This window comes from Camelina sativa, chromosome 2, assembly GCF_030686135.1.
Source record: "Camelina sativa cultivar CO46 ecotype springtype chromosome 2, ASM3068613v1".
In the NCBI taxonomy this organism is placed as follows: domain Eukaryota; kingdom Viridiplantae; phylum Streptophyta; class Magnoliopsida; order Brassicales; family Brassicaceae; genus Camelina; species Camelina sativa.
In genome coordinates, this window is record NC_141881.1 from 11,007,297 (window position 1) to 11,017,650 (window position 10,354).

The 10,354-nt window shown below is 35.4% G+C and overlaps 1 long non-coding RNA gene across 1 annotated transcript; it reads left to right on the forward strand.

The window, feature by feature from the left end:
• Positions 1 to 801: 801 nt before the first annotated feature.
• Positions 802 to 3,261, forward strand: LOC147948437 (uncharacterized). The gene is made up of 4 exons (XR_015578200.1): positions 802 to 1,116; positions 1,201 to 1,257; positions 2,306 to 2,370; positions 2,971 to 3,261. It is a non-coding gene; the product is annotated as an uncharacterized LOC147948437 (long non-coding RNA).
• The last annotated feature ends 7,093 nt before the right edge of the window (positions 3,262 to 10,354 follow it).

Consider the following 10,354-nt stretch of genomic DNA (forward strand, 5'->3'; position numbering starts at 1 on the left):
TCCGAGATTTGGTGAAGGTAAGCATACTCAATTTATGCTTCTTTCATCTTTCATCCTCATCTTAAGAGAGAGTTTTCGATTTGGAGAGGGTAAGTTTTTTTCAGATTATGCTTCTTTCACCTCTCATCTTCGTCGTTGCTCTCACTTTGAATTGAATTGTAGGAGTTCGATTGCTTAGCTGAATCTTTGATTGTTTGATTAATTTATTATCTCATCCTGCTTCGCTTACTTCATTATCATTATCTTAGGCCTGGGCATTCGGGTACCTGTTCGGGTTCGGTTTGAGTATTTCGAGTTTTCGGGTTTTCGGGTTTAGAGGTATAAGGCCCGTTCGGGTATTTCTAGACTTCGGGTTCGGATCGGGTTCGGTTCGGATATTTTGGATTCGGATTCGGATTACCCGAAGTTCACAAAACTCAAGATTTTAGTATCTAATTTATTCAATAATACGCAATATATCTAAAAATTAGAGCATTTTCTACCCAAATTTACTAACTAACAGTTTAAATACTTCAAATTGTCAAAAATATCTAAAAATCTGAATATTTTGAACACTTATATTACTAAAATTATAAATATTACTAATATATTACTACTATATATTAATAATATTGGTATATACGGATACTCGTTCGGATTTTGATTCGGATTTCGGTTCGGATCGGGTTCGGATTCGGATTTAGAGATTTAGAACCCGTTCGAGTATTTTACAATTTCGGATATGGATTCGGATCGGGTTTTTTGGGTCGGGTTCCGGATATTTTGCCCAGGCTTACATTATCTCATCCTGATTAATTGATTGTAAAAGTTCTTGTAGTGTTGCTTTTTTTTTTTTGCCGTCTCTTGTAGTGTTGATTATTTTGACTATTCTGCATTTTTTGCCCTTGTAATACTCTCTAATCTTTGGTGATGATGATTATTCACGTTCATAGTCTTGAAATTTTTTTGTATTTAGATCACGTGTTGTATTTCTCTCACCTCAAATCCCTAACCACCGCCAAACCCATCGGATTTTATCCCGCGGCCATTGCGAGACCAGCTGGCTTCAATATTGAAGTCGATTGATCAGTTGGGCTTCTTCTATCGTTATCCCTCTCAGATTCAGCTCCAAATCAGGTGATAGATAGTAGCTATATATTTTTGAGACTCGTTGATTTAGATTCAACAAAATAATTGAATAATTTTTTTACCTTCTCACAGAAGTTCACCGGCAATAGAGTCTATCAAGTGTAGGAGTTGATGTTGTCGTACTATAAGGTGAGTTTGTAATGTTTCCAGACACCTTATTGCATAGTGGTCTGAATGCCCAATGGTTGCTATTTTGGTGAATTGTGAGTATTTTCTAAACAAAGATACATAGTTAGTTTTTATATGTTTAACTGGATTTATTGATGAAGGATAGAAGACATGTGTAAACTATATTAATCTATTTGAACCATGAAGTTTACACATTTCAGTTTTAAAAATAAAACAAAACAAAGAAGTGAAAACATGTTAGAATTATGAGAAGTGAAAACGTATAAAGGGCCTATACAATCATAAAAATGTTGAAAGAATAATTAGATTCTTAGATTAAGATGTAAATAAATCCTTACCAGTTGTTGATTGTTTGAAGATCTTGTAGTGGAGAATCTGATTTAGAGAATTTTCAATTGCTCTAGATGGTTGTCTTTCACCTGCAAAATGGTTAGAAGTAAAAATTAGATAACTTGTTGATGTTCAACATATGGAATCAACAAACGTTAGTAGTGCATCTATACTATATTTTTAGAGACTCAATGATTGATATCAAAGTATGTTTTGTGAATTGCTTCCATGATTGGAGGAACTTGTAATTGTGATCTGTTTGTAATAGAAGAAAACTATTAGAATGCTAAAATCATAAAAACTTAAGGATTAGTTCAAAAACGAACATAAACTACTTTTATGAAATAAACAAACATTAGTAGCTCATCCATACTATATTTTTAGAGACTTCCAGATTTATATCTGGTATGTTTTTTTTAATTGCTTCCATGACTAGCTTGTAATTCTGATCTGTAAAAGAACATTTATAGAATGCTAAAAACACAAAAACTTAAAGATTAGTTCAAAAACGAACATAAACGACTCACATGTATTTTTCTTGAGTTAAGCATAGATTTTTGAACCCTGTAAAAAATATATGCAAACACAAATTAGTTCCATATTAAGAAGAACCCTTTACAAATAGAAAAATGTATGTATACTAAATAATCTACTTACTGTTAAAACCTTAGCATTGTGTAGTGATGATCTACTTACTTTTGAGTGATATTGCTTGTAGGAACGCAGAATCTTCACTTGGATGCACATGCACTCACTGGTTTGAAAAAGCTTCACATCACCAAGGTTAGTGATCTGATTCGGAGCTGCTTATAACATTTTATGAATTTTTAGGTTTTATGTCATTTTTATAAGCTAAAGAGAGTCGGTAGAAATTTTAGATTTGGTAAAATGAAATCTAAAATATTTATTTTCAAATTAAAATTTTAATCAAATATTCATGGAATATGCTAAAATTTAAACGATGAGAATATTTAGTGAAGATCACATTTGGATAGTATCCATATTGTTTCGTATTATATGCATAAACTAATTATATATGGTAATATGATAATTATTTTCTAACATAAATTCTTAACTTAAAAGTATCCATATTGCAATTCGAAGATTATGGAGATGATAGAGTCAGATATTGTTAGTTTTGGAAAAGTTTAAGTTTAGGGTTTTTAATATTCTTGATTTGGGATTTTAATATAATGATTAATGATTGATATTTTTATTTAAAGACTGGTAACTGGTTAGTTGCTGTAAACGGCATGTTTTTAGTAATCAGATTTTTTGGGGTTTTAATTAATATGGTTGTTTCCTAATTTTCCGTAATACAATATTTATTATGATAAATTAGCATATTTTATCTCTCTAATTATTTAATAATTTTGCTCGCAGGTATAAGAGGAAAAATATGTTTGGATACACTTGTATCCTAAACACGATCCGAATAAAGTAATACCGGGTCAATAAAGATCCGCGTGTTTTTGTTCAGTTAGTTTACCTCTTTGCCCTTGATTTGGTTTTTCTTTTCTCTTTGCTTTTTGTTTTCGTAGGGGTATGTAATGGAATTTTTGTAAAGTTTTTTTTTTTCTGGCTTTTGTTTTCGTAGGGATAGGATAACATGCGTGCTAGCTAAACGCTGAGACAAACATGATTTTCTAGTTTAAAAAAGATTGATTCAAATGTTTTGTTCTTTCTTCTTAATTTAGTTTGAAGGTCTTCTAAAAATCTTTTTATAAATTTCTAAGTAAACTCCATAGCTTTTTCAACTACAATGATTACATGTACACATGTCATGTATGTAGATCTACTACTGAATTTTAGGATTAATTTTAAGGGATTTCATTTTATTATCTACTTTTCTTTATGAAATTAGGAAGGCGTCATTGATTTTTGTCATTGAGTTGCATAATTGGTTTGGTCTATCTTATCTTATTTGATCTTTGTCTCACGTTTTGCTGGAGTCGATATGGTCAACCTTTAATAGTCTTTTTCCTTTTTTCCATTCTTTTTTTTTTGTTCATTTTTTTAACACAAGAAAAACCATATTCAACCTCTTTTAATATCACAAGTTAAGGTTTTTTTCAGATAGTTAATAGAGGCTGATCCAGATTTTTACCACCACTAACTAATTTTATTAGCATGAGTATCCCAATAACTGAGTTTTCTTATGGATTTAAGGCATCGAAAACTGACCAAATGGGTATGATTTGATAATTTTGAACTTATAATGTTAAAAATGTTATTTTTGTTGTCTTTATAAATTAAATATTATCTATGAAATGTATAGTGTTAGAATTAGAAGAGAGTGAGCTGCAAGATCCAAAAGATCTCTAAGATCTCAAGACTAAACAAGAGAGGCGGAAGATGTCTCTTGCTTTATAACCCTTATAAAATCGACTAGAATATATAAAAGGAATAGAAGATGATTTTAGGAAGGTATATATAAACCGAAAATTACAAACCCTAATCTATCCATTTTGATGTGTAAAAGAATCGATTTGTATAAGGGGAAGACATCCTCAAAGAGAGAGTTTTCTTGCCTGGGACTAAATATCCGGATCTGGCGGATATCTGGATCCGAATCCGTGATCCGATCCGAAATACCGGATATCTGATCGAACGGATCCGGATTCAGATATTAATTTTGTGTATCTGGCCGGATACGGATACGGATCCAGTTATACATATATATTACACAAATATATATTGGGTATGGGCTTAATATAATAGACTGTTCAATATATATGGGCCTAAGTCCAATAAAATAATAATAAAATTTTGATGAAAACTAAAAAACTCTAATCTCAGTCTCACATTCAATGAGAACAAAAAAAAAAACTAAACGCCACCTTCCTCTACTCCCAACGCCGACAAAGAAGTGTGAGCCATCAACCTTCTTCCTCCATCACCAGCCTTCCTTATTCTCCGTCACCACCAACCTTTATCCTCCTCTACCACCAGTCTTCCTTAGCTTCCGCCACCGTAACTAGCATTCCTTCTCCTCAGCCGCTTTCTTCATCCTCCGTTCTCTTCGTCCTAGTTTTCTGTTACAGTGATGGGGACGCTTGAAAATAGGAGAGATTTCGGATCTGGCGCTAGATCTTCAAAATAGGAGAGAACAAAAAAAAAAGAGCGGATCTGGATCTGGCGTTAGGGTTTTTTTTTTCTGGGGAGAAAAAAAAAAAAAGAACGGATCCGGCTATATCCGCAGATATCCTAATTTTAGACGGATATCTGAATCCGGATATCCGAGACCTTCGGATACGGATACAGATATTGATATTGAGTATCCGCCGGATCCAGAGGCGGATCCAGATACCTTCAAAAATTCTAGATATCCGGATCTGTCTCAGGGCTATCTCATCTAACCTACATCCAATGGCTACAAATCACCTAGATCTCTTCTTTGGTCAAGATTAGCCCTGGGCAAAATACCCGGACCCAAAACCCGATCATCGAATCCGATCCAAAAAACCCGACCCGAACCCGTATCCGAAAGAAGAAAAAACCCGAATGGGTTTAGGATTTCTGAAATTCGGATACCCGAACCCATTCGGGTTTTACCCGAAATCCGATCAAAATCCGATCAAAAACCCGATGAGCTAAGAGTTGTTTTGTATAGGTGACATTCACAGGTGAGTATTTTTGTTGTATCTTGTATCAATTTTTGTCTATGAGTTCTACTATGTTTCAATTTCTATTGTATCTTGTATCAATTTATGTGGGTTTTTGGATTTGTTTGTTCGGTTGATCGATTTGCAAATCATGTGTTCTGCAATGTTATGTGTTCTATCGCATTATCAATCATGTGTTCTGCAAATCATCTTGTATCAATTATTAAAAACGGATATGTGTTTTGCACCCAGAATTTGTTTTGACTTTATTCATCATTTGTTTTGACTTGTATGTGTTTTTGTCTTGTATTGTTGAGTAAAGCATGATTGGGTTCTGTTTTAGTTTAGCTTCATGTCTTGTATTGTTTTAGTTTGATCATTTGATTGGATTCTGTTTTAGTTTAATTTCATGTCTTTTATTGTTTTAGTTTGATCATTTGATTGAGTTCTGTTTTAGTTTAGCCTCTTGTTTCATGTGTGATCGATGGTTTTTTTTTTGTGATCGATGGGTTTTGTTTGTTTTTGAGCTTCAATGTCTTGTATTGTTTTAGTTTGATCATTTGATTGGGTTCTGTTTTAGTTTAGCTTTATATCTTGTATTGTTTTAGTTTGATAATTTGATTGGGTTCTGTTTTAATTTAGCTTTATGTTTCATGTGTGATCGATGGGTTTTGTATTTGTGATTGATGGGTTTTGTTTGTGTTTGAGCTTCAATGTCTTGTATTGTTTTAGTTTGATCATTTGATTGGGTTCTGTTTTAGTTTAGCTTCATGTTTCATGTGTGATCGATGGGTTTTGTATTTTTGATCGATGGGTTTCGTTTGTGTGATCAATGGTGGTCTTGTTTGTGTGATCGATGGTGGTCTTTGATGTGTGATCATTATGTACTTGGTTTATTAAGACATGGATTTGTTTGTTTAACAATCTTGTTATGTGGTTGTTTGAACATGATTATGGTTTAAATTTTGAACATTGGTCTCTTTTTGTTAATGGTTATTGATCGGTTTATTGAATGAAATTGAGTTTGGTTTACTTAATTTCGGATTGAGATCGGATACCCGATCCAATCCGAACTCTATGGGTGTTTATCTGAAATCCGACCTGAATATTAGAAATACCCGAATGGGTCTAGGACCCCTTAATCCGAAATACCCAAAAATCCGAAATGCCCGATCCGAACCCGATCGGGTCACCCGAATGCCCAGGGCTAGTCGAGATCAATATAAGGGAAAAGAGTAAAGTAATATTTCCTATAGTCTATATTGATATATATTTGTGGACGCCTAAGAGTCCACCGGTAATACGATGGTGAGTGTTTTTTTGATAAACATTGAAAAAAAAAATTAAAAAGGTGAGGAGAGAGAAAGACCCTGTGTCTCGCAGTAGATATATTGAGACACTGCGAGACCTTCTCTTGCTTATCTGTCACCATCTGATTGATCAAAAACTAATTAATTAAATTAGATAATAGTATTTTACTAAAATATTAATAAAATCAATATAGATCTCAGTTTTGCATGGTTTACCGATGGATATGCCCTAAGGATGATATGAACGGCTTATAAAAACTTATAAAAGCCTTTAGTTGTTTCTCTAGTTTCTTTGCTCCAATATTGATATTCTTTGTCTTCTTGTAAACCGAGTTTTGAATATTCTTCTTTGGTAGTTTCACCTCGGTTTTGCACATCTGTACTCTAGGAACGTTCGTTCTAGTTATGTAAACCGACCGTTCTTTCTTGCTCTTCTTCTAGTAAGCTCCGGTCTTGGTCCTTTGCTTCTTATGATGAATGGCGAGTGAACTCTCGGATATGTAACCTCTTCATCTTGTTCAATCATCCCCCTCAAACTAAAGTGTAGAGAGATCAGAGGTTAAGCTTGGAGATACACGAGCCTAGTTGAATGGCTTGCTTTCACTGAACTCCATCAATCTGAGCTTAAGGTTTAACCTTTGTTTCTTCCTCTTGGTGCTATATTCGTAAGTGGTTCCTCATCAAGCCACTTATCCTTCCAAAACTTAATAGATCTCCCATCACCGGTGAACCAACCTCAAACCTGGGAACACGACTTCCCTTAAACCCGAACCAACATTTCTTCATGTTGAAGACCATATGCTCTTAACTTTAGTCCTTGACTTATCATAGGGTTCTCCCACCTTATACTTACATTGGATCACCCGTGCCCACAAGCTCACCTTATCATGTATGATCCCCGTCAACCAATCTTAGCTATCAAGGCTTTATTCATCACCTCCGCATATTTGATTCCCAACCCACCCTCTTTCCTTGGCAAGCAAAGTTTTTCCCAGGCCACAAGATGTTGCTTCTTCTTCTCCGGGGTACTGCCCCAAATAAAAGCGCTAGAAAATTTGTCCAACTTAGCCGAAATGGAGGTTGGTAACCGTATGGTGCTCATCAAATGGACCGGTATTGAATACCACGTAAAGGCTGAAAAGTTGCAGTCTTCTCCCCATTCCATAACAAATTCATCGATGGACTTGTTACATACGTCATAATCCAGCATATCCATTCCCAAGGAAATTTCATATAATTCTATCATATGCCTTCTCATGGTCCAGCTTAAGCAACATCCACCATTTACTCCCTTTTTTACGTCACATGGAGTGTAATGCTTCCTGAACAATCACTATATTATCCGTACTGAGTCTACCGGGAATAAAATTGGACTGAGTTGGTCTTATCAACAATGGCTTCATACCTTTCAATCTTGTTACCATAGCCTTTGTGATTGTTTTATTTAAAACAATTACAAAGACTTAACGGTCTAAATTACATCATCCTCTTCAGTTTCACACTTTTGCAATCAGAATCACTAGAGCATCATTCCTAGTTTTTGGTAACACTCCTCTCTCAAAAACGATTAACACAAAACTACTCACTGACTCTCGCCAACCATGCCCCAACAATCCTGATAAAATACATGTTAGAACCCATTTGGTCCTAGAACCTTATACTTACCCATGCTCCGCATTGCTGCTTCAACCTCCAATAGAGAAAATGGTTTGTTCAACAGTAACAAGTCCGAACCTGAGAGGGACATGAAGCCATGAGAAGGTAGCTTCCTGACAACCTGGTCGACATCATCCAGCGAATAAAGGCATTTATAGTAAGCAACAACCATGTCTTCACCCCCCTTCTAAAAAAAACGTGAACCTTTTTTTTTCTTTTGGTTCCTATTTTTTTATATGTATTTTCAAATGCCAATCAAAAAGACGGTTGTCGCTACTGGACGACGAAATGGATTTTGAAACTTATTAACATTTTCCAAAAAGGGTACGGTTAATAATCCCGCTGGTACTGAAACCTCCCGCATGGCCCACTTCAGCGCAAAAGGTATCCCTAATAACAAGTTTGATTCATTCTTGGATGTTCTAAAGCTGATCAAATGGGAGTAAGTGTTAAAGCTTACAATGTTGGATGTTAAACCCAAGTATGACAGTTCACTATGGAGGAGAAGAATTATATCAAGGTGGAGAATGTTATGGTGTGATCCAATTCAACTGGTTATCTTGATGTTGACTTGGTTAGCTGGTTTAATGATGGTTCACTATTCTTGGGCATTAGTTTTAGAAGTCCAAGAAGGAAGAGGATTTTGTTTCAAATAAATCAAAATTGCAGAAGCATTAGGATTTATTCTTTTTGTGCTGATATATATACACATTCTTATTCTCTCTCGTTGTATCTCTATTCATCTCTATCTTGTAATCTCACTGAAGTTCTGTTCTTGAGCTTGAGAGAAACACTTGAATCATTATAGTGAATTGTTGGGTTGAATCCAGCGCCAGATGTAGATTCATCACATCAGTGAATCGAAATGGGTAAACAATTGCTTGTGTTCTTGCTTTCTTATTTCTTTTTACTTTTCTTTGATTTTGAGATTGTGCGTGAGTGATTGAGCTGATTTGTGTTGAGTTCTTGAAAGATTATCGCCATAGAAACTTAACAAGAAGTAGTCTTTTTTTCCATCGACGAAATGGAGAAGACATTCCTAATGCTTTTAAAATGTTCAAACTTGCTCAAGAACGGTTGCAACTTAAATTTAACAACACATTTGAATCTAAGCTTGTTGAGAATCGCAGACCCCGATTCACCTATATAGTGAACCGCATACCACGACTCTGCCCGTACTTCTTGTCTACTTCACAGATCAGTTTGCATAACATAAACATAACACAGAGATTTAACGAGTTCCCCTCATGTAGAGGGTACATCTCGTGTGGGAACCTTGCCCCACAAACATCCACTATCAATCAACCAAGGTTTACATATAGTGTTTCATATACAAGCTTAGAGAACAACTACAAAGGAAACTGAAGAAGAGAACAACACATAGTAGATGCTTTTCTTCTTCCCCTCTCTTTGTCTCTGGTTCAGCTCTCCCCTCATTGTATCAACCTTGAAATACCTCCAGAACCCCAAAGAAGCAGTTCCACCTTCATCTCTCATCAAAGTGTCCTGAAGACACCTTAAACCTAGACTAGGTTATGTCGGCTCTCAGTCCTTCGATCCCAGCCAAGCTTCCGCTCTTTTATCATGGTTTTGCGCACTGCTTCAAGCTCTCTTTACGATGCCCTGTGCATGCTCTCTGCACTATGTCATGCGCCTCTACATCTGCCCTGCACAGCGCCCTATCCTGCGCCTCTGCATCTGCCCTGCATAGCACCTGGGCTGTGCCCTGCAGCTACCACCAGCATACAACTAGGTTCTCCTATGCGTGCCTTAGTGCTTGCGGCTTATCCTTCACTAACCCTAGTTTCCCTTATATAGTGAAACTCTAGAGTTTATGTTGGTTTACTCCTTCAGACTACACAATCCGGATCATGTATGGACTACACATCAATATAGACCCAATTCATGGTTCAAACTAAATAAGCCCATATGAAGCAAACATATACAACAAAGTTCATTCAGGTAGAGAACAAGATTGCACTTTGTATAAAATTTAACATTATAGATTAATTGAGGAAAAAATCAATAGTATGCAAACATCGTACATATTGCACAATAAAAGGAGAACATTAGTGTGAGAATCATCTAGAGATATCATGAGTACGTAAAGGGTTCAGAAAACAGCTCTGTTCATGGTGGATAAGTGATAGAGATTAGGTCTCTTTTATCATCAGTTATAACTTGGGAATCACGACT